The sequence below is a fragment of the Camponotus floridanus genome, unplaced genomic scaffold (assembly GCF_003227725.1).
Source record: "Camponotus floridanus strain SB8 unplaced genomic scaffold, Cflo_v7.5 scaffold5, whole genome shotgun sequence".
Lineage (NCBI taxonomy): Eukaryota > Metazoa > Arthropoda > Insecta > Hymenoptera > Formicidae > Camponotus > Camponotus floridanus.
In genome coordinates, this window is record NW_020229658.1 from 219,663 (window position 1) to 234,776 (window position 15,114).

The 15,114-nt window shown below is 35.4% G+C and overlaps 1 long non-coding RNA gene across 1 annotated transcript in view; it reads right to left on the reverse strand.

Annotated features, from left to right (window-relative positions):
• The window catches only part of LOC112639166, a 66,181-nt gene that overhangs the window by 50,951 nt on the left and 116 nt on the right, over nt 1-15,114 (reverse strand). The gene's annotated exons all lie outside the window — the stretch shown is intronic.

Below are 15,114 nucleotides of genomic sequence, written 5' to 3' on the forward strand. Positions count from 1 at the left end.
TTCTTCTTTACGCACAAATTATCTTCTTGAAATAACTTTATTTACTTAATCGTTTATAATTAATCGCACTGAATTATTTATTTCTAATCTTTTAAAGTATATAAAGCCGATTATTATTTCAACTTAAAGCGTAACACGTTTCTTTTGAGCAAACGTTACATGTATACACGGGACGAGAATGCATTGCACATTTACGCTTCTTTATTAGCGATGCGCTGCTTTGTTGCATTTTTAACGTTCACTGGAGCGAGAATGGTTTTTCCCGGCGTATAAGTGTGGTTGACTTATAACACGGAGGTATATCTCGCGTATATCGGAGATTTTTCCTCGCGAAGCGGGCAAGAAAACGTCACCAAGAGTTACAATTACAACGCGCCGTCGTCCATACGTTAACGGGGCGAAAAAGTTTTAATACCGCCTTGATTCCCGGCGGCGCTCTATATTTCCATGAACTTATTGTCGAGGCGCGAAACTCGGCTTTTTGCGGGACACGTGTTGCCTGATGTATTCCGAGCTCGAAAACTTATTTGCTCGGGAGACTATGCGCCACATTTCATAATGCGCCCGGTATGTTCCCCGCGGGCCCGTAATACCGCCAGGGAATCAAAATGAAGACGAGGACACGCCGCCATCGCAAACTGCTATCGGCGCGTCGCGTCTCTCTCTTCCCCTGTCTTATCGCTCATTCAACTTCCTCCTCGCGCGTTTCCCGCTTAGAGGTTTCGCCGCGCGCACTTTGAGGACCCCCGATACATAAATCACTTCGCGCTCGATTGTCGCGCGAGCTTTTCTCCCTTTTCACGCGACACAACGCCCCGATCTCGAATGAGAATCACATTGCCATCGCTATGGTCGGATTCTCGCTAATTAATCGCCACCAGATTTCGAGGTGAAATCTGTGGAATGATACGAATCGATATAAGCCATCGCGCGGGGGACCAGGTGCAAATCCGAATCTGTAAAAATCTGAGAAGATTCCGGTGACGAAATTCTCGCCGGACGTAGTGGCCCGCGCCATCCCCGTTGTCCTCAAGATTTATGAAAAGAAATACTCGTAAATTATAAACATGGCGGTCGCGAGAGGGCGAACGCCAGTGCAACGTCTGGCTTGATGCACGACGTGCACACGAGATTTAGGTTAGGTTAGGGGGTTGGTTGGGGTTGGTTAGATCATGTGGCAGGCACGCAGCGGGAGTCGCTTGCTCCGTTCGCTCGCTCGTTCGCCACGTTGACATTTACTATCTATCACCCTAGTAACATCATAAAGCATACAAACTCGTTCGCGCTGGAACGGAAATTAGTGCATAACTCCATTTTAATCCCACTCTCACACGGCGTTCCTCCCATATCTTAAGAAGCATCTAGCTAATAGCGTTGGATGCTACAGTGCACCGTAGGTGCCATTTTGCTCGAGTGTCACACACGCACTTCACATTTCTGCGCGAAATCTCAATCTTTTAATTGACACGGCCGTGTCTCTCGATCAAGTTTATGCAGACAAGGTAGATCGTATATGGATCCCCAGATGTGTGAAAGTATCTTGCATCCTCACGTCTTTCAAAATGTTTTTGTTTGAAGAAACATACATCTTGCAAGTTTCAAAGGAAATACAAAAATAATTCTTTATTTTTAATGGGCATAAATTTTTTTCTAAAATTATAACTTCTGTAAGAAACGTAAGTATACGCTAGTATATTTATTTAACATTTATAATAGATGAAAAAAAAGAGAAAAATTATAAGAAAAAATGTACAATTTGGATTTCACCCAAGGTGAATATTTTTGAAGAATAGCAGCAGAAGTTAATAAAATTTCTGAAGAGTACCCACGTGGTATCTACTCTCTAAAAGTGAATTACTCCCTAAAAGTATATATATTACTTTCATTAGCGTACTGAAAAACAGTAAATACTCACTGATTACAGTGATAATACACTGATTCACTTTTAGAGAGTACGTACATTTCGTTATGCTTTTTGCAAGGAAAGAAATATATAGACCAAAAAAACGTTATACCTCATCATTGACGACCATTTTCGACGTAATTATCATATCATATCGTATACAACGTGTTCAAATATGCAAATGCAAGTTGTTACGGTTACATTATCCGCGCGATGTGTTCTAAATTCGGCCACCCAATAGGATTAATTAATAACTATACATGGTATAATAATTGGCTTGCTGTATACATATAATATATATACATGGAGGATCCGATGTAATCGACCGTTAAGATAACTCGGTAGAATTCTCTGCGGTCTCTTCCAACCCGCTGGAGGCGTGGAAAAATTGCCCTTAAATTATTCATTTATGGGTACTAACGGGGTAATCGCAACCGCCTTTAGATATAGCATCCATCTAACGAGCATTTTCCCAAGCAAGGATAATCGTTCCTAAAGAATGTCCGTCTTGAGAATATAATGATGAATTATGATCGCGAACAAACCGAATTTTATTCCGCAAGATGTACTAAAAAGAAATTTGACAGAAATTTTGAAAAAATATTTCAACGAAAGTTAAATTATTTAATAAGATTATTTGTTGTATTATTTTGTTTTCCATCTTGACTAATTCTTCTAATTTTGTATATATATATATATATATATATATATATATATATATATATATATGCATATTTTCTCTGTGATCAATTTTTTAGTTTTAAATAAATTTTATAAATATTAATTTTAACATTTGCAAGCCTGTGACCCCAATGACCGTTTTATGACTATTATTTTTAATTTCTTACATTTGCAAAATAGATCGAAATAGATAGATTTGTAAAATACAAAAATGGAAAAATATTTAATAGAAATTATACTATAAAACATATAGATTATACAAGTCAAAACATGTATCATTTATACATACATATATATAGTGCATATATACAGGGTGCTTCCTAATTGTACAATAATAATAATGATAATAAATATATAATGATAATGAATATAATATATAAATATATAATGATAATGAATAAATAATAAATATAAATAATGAATATAAATAAAATATAATAAAGCGAGTGCAGGATATTCTACATTGAAAAAGAAATAAATATATAAGCCCTAACAACTTCATGATAATAACAACGACAATTTAAAAAAAAAAGACTATTATAAGACATACTGTTATTTTGTAGAGTGTTTTATTGACGTGTGTATTGCAACATTGCAAGTTCACATAAGAGATATTCGAAATATCTACCATTGCATTCACAACACAATTCAACTCTTCTGCACCATAAATTTCTTGTTTATTGAATCCGAACCTAGTATCTTCCAATATACTATTCTAGTAAAAATAATATAAAATTTATCAGATAAATTAATATAAACAGTTAGCTATTATAATTAGTAAATATTTACGAAAATTTTTTATTAATCTAAATCGGTTGATATTAAGTCAATTATTTTTTTCAAATCTATGATTACAAACGTTGTGTGTATCGAAGAAACTTATTTCAATACTTGTACAATGTATAAAATCATTGTAATAGCAATCGTAATAATAATATCACAATAATTATTCGCAATTATGCTTATAATCACTATATCAATTATGGTAATTAATATTAAAGCTGGTGTTACAATACAATTAGTACTTTGATAACCGTTTCCCCGATAGCAATTTAGTACTAATTACAGCGTAAAGGCATAATGGTTACCAATATTGTTATACGAACAAACAGATTGTTTATCTATCTTCATTAATGTATAAAATATATTATTAAATAATTAAACACGTTTGATGTATTGCGTCTTTTCAAGGGACATGTTTCGCCATCCATTACCTAAAGGTTTTTCTCGGCGTTTCGAACTTATGGGAGAGCAATTAGTCGGGTAATGACGTTTTAAGGACATCAAAGTTGTTGGCGATAAAAAACGAACAATTTAAGTTTTCGCAAATAGACTTCGTTTTTACGCCAAAATGTGCGGTCAGCGAAATTTCTTCTCCTTTCAGTCCGAATTTATTCAAACGTATACAGAAATAATCACACACTTGGGTGATATAAGCTAGAGAGAAGCGCGCTGAAATGCACGCGGTGAATATGAAGTAACCAAGCGGCCAACAAAGCTTTTGAACAAGCATCGCGGCACGCAATTCGCATTACGAATGAAGATTATAATCGTTCGCGCGATATACATACCGCGTCACCGTACGCCCCTCCGGGTGAAAATTCCAAAATATTATTCTTCTTGACGTTTACATTCGTTGACTTTCGCGCCTGGTTTGTATTGCGAAAGCAGATGCAGTAACGCGGATACGCAAATCATTTCCGCCACATGTCGGCGCATGTAGTGCACCGGCTAGTTTGAAACGCGGGCTTCTTTATGTTGCCGAAATCAAATTATGCAGCGAGCAAAACCAACGACGCGCAAAATTGGGAAAAAATTTAAAAAATGGAAAATATAAAAAAAAGAACATATGAAAAAGTCTGTATAATAAATGGACGCGTTATTCCGTGATAGGAAATAATTTTGAGTATAAAGAATGCTATATTATGTAAAATAATTCCAATAGCATAGATTAATTAGATTGATAAAAATTATATTGCAATTATATAAATTAATTAGATCGTACTTGGAGATTTTCTAATCGTACTAATTTATTACTTCGATCGAATGTTCCGTAAAAAAGTTCCGCATTGTTTCGCCAACGGGAACTTTCTCGATCAGTGTCGCGGGAAGAAATGACACGGGCAGATTGCAATATCCGACTTTTGCGTGTATCTCTAGAATTTGTACCGTCGCCGTCGTCGTAGTCGTCGTAGTCGTCGTCGTCGTCGTCGTCTCTTCGCTCAACGAAATTACCCGCGTCGCATTGCAAATGATTCCAGCTACCTTCGTTTAGCGACTAGAGGAGGAAACAACTTTTCACATCTTAATGCATAGCGCGAGTCCTCTCTGTACGACGTATATATTGTCACGACGATGTAACTCATTTATAATCATAAAGCTGGTAATTCGCGCGTGCTGTATAATTCAGGAATATTTTACTGCCGGCGCACGACGGCGCTAACTAAATAACGACCCGGACACGAGCATTACTACGGATCGCTCCCACTTGTCTAGCCTCCCTTCGATTCCGTTGCATTTCTCCTATAATAGCGCCCATATAATTTATAAGCAGTCCCATAAGTACTGTAATTCCATTTACAGTCCCCTCGATTAATTCAAAACTGATTGCTCTCTCAACCTTCTTTCTAATATAAAGAATAAATTATAGTATTAAATTTATCGTCTATTTATTTAAAAAATTCCTCCCTCCCCCTTCGATAGAAAGCGCTTTGATATTCTCGATTAAAATATTGCATTATTGGACAAACGCGTCAACGCGTCAACGACACGTTTAAATTAAACTGTATCTTTATAAAAAGGTGCTTTCATTTTTTCGGAGCGGAATATAAAACGGCTTTTGCATAAAAAAAGGTGTTAAATTCTTCAACTATAGGAATTTCTATAGACAACACCCTCTTAATATCCGACAAAACCATCTGCGATACGCTCGCAATAGCCGCGTACCTTGATGTTCCGCGTGTGTGCCTCTTCCGAACATTTGTCTCGCGTAACTTCCGTATAGCTCATAATCCAGGAATATCTCGCCTATCGTTCCGGACACGGAAGATAAATACAACGACCGGCTGCTGTGTTCGTTGGATGCATTACTCTAGTCTCTGTGCAGGTGTTCCTGGAATTTGCATTACCGGCCCGACTACTACCATCACCGAGAGTGAATTTGTTCCTTCACCAACGTGTTGCGCTTGTATGTGACGAGACGGGAAAGAGATAATACGCTGCTTCGATATCACGCGCTGGATATAATGATAATTAAATGGATAATTCTGTCTGTTTTAAGTGACGATGACACGGCGAAAACAACCGGGCTTTCTTTCATTCGTGTCGCATGTTAAAGCTAATCTATCTAATTCTTCTGTTGCGAATATTACACGGTAAAAAATAAAATGTTAATTATAACATTTTTCACACGTCTCAAAAAGTCCACTCTAAATTTTAAGTTAAAATAACTCATTCGTCGTATGTTACTTATCGACAAACTAAAAATATTTAATAATTGACACGATACTTTACATTTATTTTTGTTATCGTGATTTTAAGTAATGTAAAAATAACATACAAATTAATTAAAAATTACATGAAAAAGTAGTTACAATAACTCGTAAGAAATGTTGAGGGTAATTTAACACATATAATAGTAATTATTTTAACTTGAATTATTTGTAATAGAAACATTTGATTTTAGTAATTTGATTATTTTTGTATGTCAAATTTCAAGATTATTTGAAGGTTCATTTTAACTTTTCTTAGAATGTTAAATTGACTTTCAGACATGCTGATTGTTTAAAATGATTATGTTAAAAATACTCTAAATATAATATTCTATTTCTAAGAAACATGTAGAAAGTGTTAAGTTACGAAGGTGACATAAATGTAACACATGTAAACGTTATAAAAATAATAACATACAGGTTGTATGTTAATTTTACATTACAAAGTACTAGTCAAAACATGATAACACAAGAGAATTTAAAATAACATAAATAAACCGCATGTCTATAGGTCTATGTGGAAAAGTAAATTTAAAATCATATTATAATGAGAGAACGCACATTAGAAAGAAACACATTACAACTCTTTTAAATAGACATTACATAAAATTCTTATACACGTACAGAATGGTTCATTTATCTTTATCATTAAAAAGTTTTTTATCCTCGCCATTGTTTTCATACTTTTAGATCGCGTGTAACAAAAGTGACGGAATAGAGCGTCTATTTACAGAGAAAGTCCTCGTCGTTCGTAAAGTGCGTGTATATCGCGATCTTTGTCACTTTGACAGTCACCCCTGCGGCTATGAACGCACGTACTCAACGCGTACCTTGATGAAAAGATAATTGCATATTTAATTCATCGTTCTCTTTATACTTTCATATCGCTGCAAGATGCAGCACCCTTCAGCAACCGCGATTGATAAACGGATATCACCGATCAATTTTCAATGTCACTTTTACATTACATTTTATCAGTTGTCATTTGCTGTATTAGTCGGGCAAGCGACTTGACACACATTAAACGATTCTATCTCGTAATAGCGTTTATTTATTAGATTTGTCGTCTGACGTTTAGATGACGTTTTACCTATAAAATATATATAAAAATTGAATACTAATTGGTCAATTAGACAAATCAATTTATCAATAATTTTGTTTATTCTCCGTTGAGACATTCATTTAAATCGCTTTATAAAAATTGATGATTTAAATTAATGATTTCAATTTATCGCAAGTTGAATCGAAAGGCACGATACATTGCAAAATTATATTTAACTTTATAAATCTGAGAATAATGGTTAGACAGCTTGCTTTTTACCACATTTGCAGATATGATTGGACAAAGTACAGCGGAAATAAAAATGTCAGAATGATGGAGAAGAAGGGAAAACCAACGATATGACGTATATTTATATAAAATAGTAATAACGTGTGGACGCATAACGAATGTAGCAGTTTATTATGTGCGGACATAATAATGGGAAGATATAATGAGGCTTTGTCTCTCTCTTTCTCTCTCTTCTCTCTCTCTCTCTCTCTCTCTCTCTCTCTCTCTTCTCTCTCTCTCTCTCCCTCTCTTTCTCTTTCTCTACACACAAGAGCATCATTGTATAAGATAAAAACTTAATTAAAGTGGTTTGTGCGCATAATTTTGATTATCATAAGGGCTATTACGCTCTCACATTGAGTACGAGGCATTATTTTAACTGCAATGTTTCCCATAGTATATTCAGGCATTATGTCATGTAAATATTATATTACTGTAGGTTGAAGAGCAGAAAATATAACAGAGCGCGAGAAAATTAGAAAATATATGACGATAAATAAAAAATTCTGTTGTGTAAGTTTTTCATGCAATTCATTAACCAGAGAACGTACGTGTGGGCGATAAATATAGTAATTATACAGACTTGTAAAAATGTATAAAACGTATTCATATTATATACCTATTTCAGAAATGACAAACTTTTGGAGATGTTATTAGAAACTGTTATAAATTTAAAAAAGTTTCATGAGAAAAAAAACATTCTTACGAAAGATTATCTTTTTAGACAACTTTTATTTTAATAGTCAACAAAACTTGGTGCAATATTGTATAATCTACTCGCAATTTTATTTTTTTTTTAGAAAAACAATGTATAAATTATTTTTTTAACCTATATTTTCATTATTCTTGTTATCATTTTTCTTATACATATAAACAAAGAGTATGTAAGAGAAGGAGAACACACATATATGTATGTATTCTATCATAATTATTGTATAATTATTATTGTATTCCATTTATAATTATATATATATATATATATATATATATATATATATTTATATGTGATTATATATATATTATATATTATATATTATATATTATATATATATTTATATGTGATATATGGATTTTTTCTCCCAGATATGTGCGAAAGAATTTTTTATCTATCCGACTATTGTATAACACCACGATTCGAAGCTCGTTAATTAAAGCAGGAACACGGTGTGAGCACGTGCCACGTCGAATAGAAGCACGAAAAACCTATTCGAAAGCGCAACACATTCTCGTAACTTTGCAAGAAACTCTTTACACGGTGTATTATGCGCACCACCTTATACATCGTCAAGGTAGCTCGCTTAACGCGTGAATCTTAATTGGCGTAAGTAAATTAACGTAAAGTAAATATGAATAAAGAAACATCTCCAATAGATTACAGATTTTATTGTAATTCGCCCCGCGATTAGCATTGCCAAGTTTTGCGAGTTTCCATATGGTACTCTTTTTTTCGCTGCTCTTTATCCCTTTCTCTCTGTCTCTCTCTCTCTCTCTCTCTCTTTCTCTTTCTCTCTCTCTCGCTCTCTCTCTCTCTCTCTCTGTCTATAGTATGACATGGTTGCTGCGTAACCGATCGGATTTCAAATTGCGCGTTTAAATTTCCGCTCCATATGTTACGAAAACTGTCGACCGTTCGAAAAGCTATGCAACGAATATAGCTATGCGAATTTTCCGCAGGCGGATATTATCAGTGACCGATCGACCGGCCATCCGAGTATTCCTCCATTTTTGAGATCCCTCCCTCTCTATTTTTATATTTGTAACTTGACGTTAAATTGCTATTGTCAATGTTTGAAGTAACAAAATATAAATTGAGCAATCTAAATACAATCGGGTGACACTCGGCCATTTTGCGTTTAGGCATGACAAATCGCGCAATGTATCGTGAGAGATTAAAGTTGATTCGGAACAATTCACCGCTTATCCGGTGCGGATTCGTATCAATATGATAACTTGTGCGTATATTTCAATTGTATATGTATACGGACATGATTATTTTTTATTCCCTCCGTACTAATTATAACATTAATCCTTTCTAGCGCAACAGCAAGATCATACACACACATTATATCTTAATTATTTCCGTGTAAACATTTTCACTATTATGCAGACTTTCGAGCTATATTAACTTGGCGTTGTTAAATGCACGCGTATATAGCAATATTATTAGTTTAATTATTTCTAAATATTAGAATTTTTTCTCTGTTTAACTAAAGTAATCGTACTTGCATTGGACACGTATATATTGATACCGAATTTCGATTTGAATTTTTCCCCTTTTCTCAATCTAATGTCTCTCTTGATACTTTAAGCAATCGGATCACTCTTTTAAAAATATTTAATTTATTTTAATTTAATTTCAAAATCAAAAGCTCTTTCTTTCCTTTAAATGAAAAACCATTTCTTTACTGTCTATTTAAGATAATAGAAAAGAGCTCGATTTCTATATAAATTAAACCTATTGAAATTCTTTAGAATCTATAAACGTAGAAAAATTAAGAATCAAAATTTCGATTCGAATTATTAACGATACTATTTCCACAAACGGAGATTAACAATAAAAGACTGTATGTATGAATAGTCCTATTCACTTTCAACGAAAGAAAAACTGATTGAGTCAGATTAATTCGAGGCGAGTGCTTAATACATAATTACAAATTAAATTAGATGAATATAAATGTCACTTTGTCGCTGAGATTCTATTGAAAATTTCACGTCATAATATTCCGCAAGTATGCCAATATACACAGAAAAACTGTAAGGTAAAAATCGCAATATAATTATGTAATCGTAGATTACATTATCATTATAAGGGAATTTTCTAGATATTTCTAGACATTCCACAATATTACATATAAGTAAATTTTATATTTTACATTGCGATATATAAATATTTTGATGCGCGAAACAAATGTCAAATTTGCAATTTTTAGTGACAAATATGTCGTGTTATATTCCTTTAATAAAAAATAATGTATATGTTTCGCATAATTTGTAAACTTTCGTCCGTGTACAATATATTTGACATAGTAGTCGGGCGATACACGTGTATGGGGAGAATGTACATTGGTAGAGATGACTAATCAGCGTCCTCCGAGCCACGCGGGGGAATCACGGCGTGTCGGCGAGCTCATTGATCCGTAACGGAGACAGAACGGGGTTTCGGTTGTCGCGCTCTCTGTAGCTGTATAACGACGACGATGATGAAAAAATATATCGCTGATAGCCCCGTCGTTGGCGCGCGCGCGAGCTCAAATCGGGACAAGCGCTTTGCACCTCTGAACCAGAAAATTCGATACGCGCCGCCATGTATCTCTCCTGTCCCCGTTCCCCCTTGGCGCAAACGCGAAAAACTGTGCGCCGCTAAACGTATCAAAATTTGAGATCGGAGGAGAAAAACTACAATCGCCGTCGGCGCCCGTCATCGGTTTCCATATATGTGTATATATATAAAAGTCGGATCGTACACGTTCCGCGAGCCCGCCAATTTTAATCTTCGGAAAATTGCCGGCCGTGTTCGCGATTGAGCGGTAATCCCCGTTAACGCCGTAACGTAGAAAGACTAACGCGCCAACACGCGACCGCGATATGAAAGGCATATTGGGCATAGTTTAACGAAATCCAAAGCCCGGGTTTCGAGCTTTGTACGGATACGAGCGTATCGATGATTCGACGCGAGTCCGCGAATTATAATTGAGAATTTAAAGCCGCGATTATTACGCACGGAAAGTGTTTTCAACTACGTCATTCAGCTTTCGAATAGATTCTTGTTCGAGACTTTTCATTCTAAAGATATACGATGACGAAATTGGAAATTTCATTGTCAAAAATAAAACTCGCTGATCAAGAATTAATTCTAAATCCGATCTCCATGATTAACGAGTAATATTCGTCGATTCTGGGACACTTTATATATATAATATAAAGTGTATGTGCATATGTATGAATACGTTTCCATTAAATTATGGAAATTGCAAAATATGTATATGTGTGTGTATTATTATAAAGTAACTAAATTATCATTAAAATTATGCATTACACGAAATTAAATTTTTAGCGCGAGTAGTAAACACCTATTCAAATATTAAGTTTTGAGCAACGTTACTTTTATGTAATGGCCGTTCATACAATTTTCAAAAGTAATATCAAGTTTTTCACCTCTCGATGAGGCTGTAGCGTGATTTGAAGCTATCGTGAAACGTCGAGGGCGCGCGACGTTTCGCGCTGTGGCTTACGAGCCGCAGGACAAATACGACCTTAAATACAAATTGCGTGTGCATTGGGTACGGTCGGCGCGACTGCCTCGTAGGCTCTAAAGGTCTTTTAATTACTCGTTCGCCCGGTGTCACGCGATCCGTCGATCCGTAGCCGGTAAGTCACGTAACTGGCGGCAAGAGAAAGAAAGACAAAGGGAAAGAGAGAGAGAGGGAGGAAGGGAGAGAATAGGGGACGCCGTTAAACTTTGGACAGCCTCGGTGGTGGCTGCCACCGTCTCGTTTTACACGAGCGATCACACCGATAATTCGACGCCCTTGTTTGGCGAGATACTCGTCCATTCCCGTCTTAACTGAAGTCGTTCCCGGACTCGTGTATCCTCCCTTTGCGATGAGTCTACTCCCAACGGACGGCTGCTCTCTGCGACTGAGAAGATACTTTGGGGTGTCTCTGAATACGCCTCCTGACACTCGTATACGAGCAGTTCCAGCTCTATCAATTCCAATTCTAATGATGGCTATCTCGAGGAATACGAGATGGATTCTTCCTCAACGTTATGGTGTAACAAGCTTTTTCATTATTTAATAAAACTTCTTTATATATAATCAAGTTTCAAATAAAATTCTCAAAATATCGATCCCACGGTTTGTCCACTTTTTCATTAATTATTCATTAATTTTATGTATTTATATTTTTATCTATTATATTTATTTTATTAATTTGATATTACATCCCACCCATATATTTGCTCCGATTAAATATTATTTATTTTTTGTTAGTGTTCCAGTTGTATGCCAGCTCTTATCTATCTGAAACGTATACAATTTTACAAACGTGGGACACATTACGGATGTTAAACAGGATAACGCAGTTTTCCAATGACGTTCTCTAGAGAAACATATATTTCTGTAATATTCCCTCGATGCGCCATTGCAATTTTACTTATTTTGATTCGGCGTGCATTACAGGATACGCGTACGTCCGTGGAAAGAAAAATTTCGTTTCCCTCGACATCATTACAGATTCCATTCGAAAAGGTGCTGAGCTTTCAGCGGAAAGCGCCAACGATTACGTGCTCCTATGTGTTTTAATCAACATACGCCGTCAGAATCTCGATATCAACGTATCATAAATCTTCTTGAATACTGTATTATTTAGCGATTATTTTCGTTAACGTAATTCTTGGAAAATTTTGCCCTCACATCCTTTTCCGTCTCTGTCTCTCTCCATCAAATTGATTTCCGAGATTTCATCAACTTTTTCCTCCATTTACACGACATTTTTACAATAAAAGCTTTCATCTTACCCGTTATTATCTGTCGGATATCAGACTTTGTTATAAAGAAATTAGCATCTTTCCTTTGCAACGTTCGCAAAAGCGCGGAATCTGCACGTCGTTAATCTTACTTAGACGCATCTGTCGCAAGCTGCCTAAGCTCGCAAAATGTAACGATTGAATCGAAGCAAGATCTTTAATAGAAGAACGGGACAAAACCGATCGCGACGAATTAAAATCGCATGAAACGCATAAAAATGGAAATACGATCTTCTTTTCACGATTATTGGCGTACATTTGCCTAAGTATTCGATATTCGATGTTTGAACCAAATTTACCCGAACATGTTGAGTGCGCACATTCGATAATTCCATTTGAAAGATTTCAAACTAGACAGCATAAAATAAACCTTCGTTTCTTCCATTCATCAATGAAATTGATAGAATTTAATTGATAATCTGATAGTTGACAATCTAACCAAAGTCATCGAACAATCGGCAAGAAAATATACGTGTATTCGATCCGATGTGTGTAATTCGCACACATTTCCAAAGCCTGAATGTCCAGTGGTCCCGCGTGAAACGCATGAACGCCAAAGTTCGATACGTGTGATTTCTTCCCATGGTGAGTCCGAACGTTTCGGTATCCGATGAAAAAGTCCACGACAAATGAGATTACGAAGCCATCGTATACCGCGGGAAAGACCGTTATCGGGCTGGGAAAAAAGGCGCGCGTTTCCAGCCGCGCGACGTACCAGTACAACGTTCGTCGTTAATCGATTATTCTGTCTCAAATACACGCGCAAGAACGAAAGGGAGAGAGAGGTTCTTTCTGGATAGAGTTAATACGGGGCTAAGTTCGCCGATACAAAATAATCCGTGGTGACAAATATCACGGCGAGACAGCTCTGTCTCTCTCTCCAAGAGAAGACCCGATTCGACGGTCGTATAAATTTGTAGATTCCGGCGAGCGCCCGAGGGACGATCCGAGAAGATACCTACCTACCTACTTCCAAATCGGCGATTCACAAGACACATGACCGGTTGTTAGCCTTCTAACGAGGCTTTAAGCTCCATCTGAGCGATGCCACTCGTTAACAGTGGTTACCAAGATCTATAATTACGCAAGACAATTTTAAGCCTCCCCTTTTTGCTTCATCAAGGATGAGAGATTTTCTTTATATATAATGTACAAATTTATACGCGGCAAGAATGCAAATCAAGTCAACGTTTAATATTTGAATGGTATAAATATGTGTAATGTAATATTTATATAATTCAAATATTCCTCCAAAACATTTTTTTCTTGTCAAATATAGCTCTAACATTTAAACGCTTCAAAGTAGCAACATGTGTGCCGTTTCAAGCACTAAAAGTTGCTGAAAACGAGAAAAATTAACTTTATAAATATTAATCACTTTTTAATTTGATGATTTTGCAATTTTCATTTTCATATTTTTCCATAGGAAAAAGAAATTTCTATCTAGAAATCAAGTAATTTTATAGTCATCGGATGATACATTTATTGTACCAATAGATAAAATGGTTAACTTTGATGGCTAAAATTATATTTTTCACGAATATCGCAAATGTTACAACAACGACAAAAACGACTAAAGCGACTATAACATTAGAGTGCTTCCTTCCAAGGAAACTAAATTTCGCGATATAGATACTTTTTGAGAGATACGAAATATGCAAATTGAAAGACAAATTAAGAAAAGCACTCGTGACCTGCGCTTGTGAATATGGAAAAGCGAATCTGTAAAATATTAAAAAACATTCGTGAGACGAATTTAATACATATTATATATATATCACAGACGAATTTAATACATATTATATATATATCATAGACGAATTTAATACATATTATATATATATATATATATATATATATATATATATATATCACAAGGAATATATGCGTGGGTTTATTTTTTGGATGCTTATGCGAACGTAAAAAGTGCATTTTTATTTACGACAAAGCGAGATATCCTGCAGCTAGCGTATATAAAGATGAAGGGAAAGGAGAGAAGAATTTCAAAAAAGTTCTCTCGAGTATTTATCAACACGTGAATTGAAGATGTAATGTTAAATAGTCTAATAAAATATCTATATTGTTTCAGCGACCTTCGAAAGTTAAGACTTTAGAAATCTCGCAAATTTTATCATCGCCCACCTCGCTATACCGGTTTTGCAAAAAAATGTGTACATTAAGA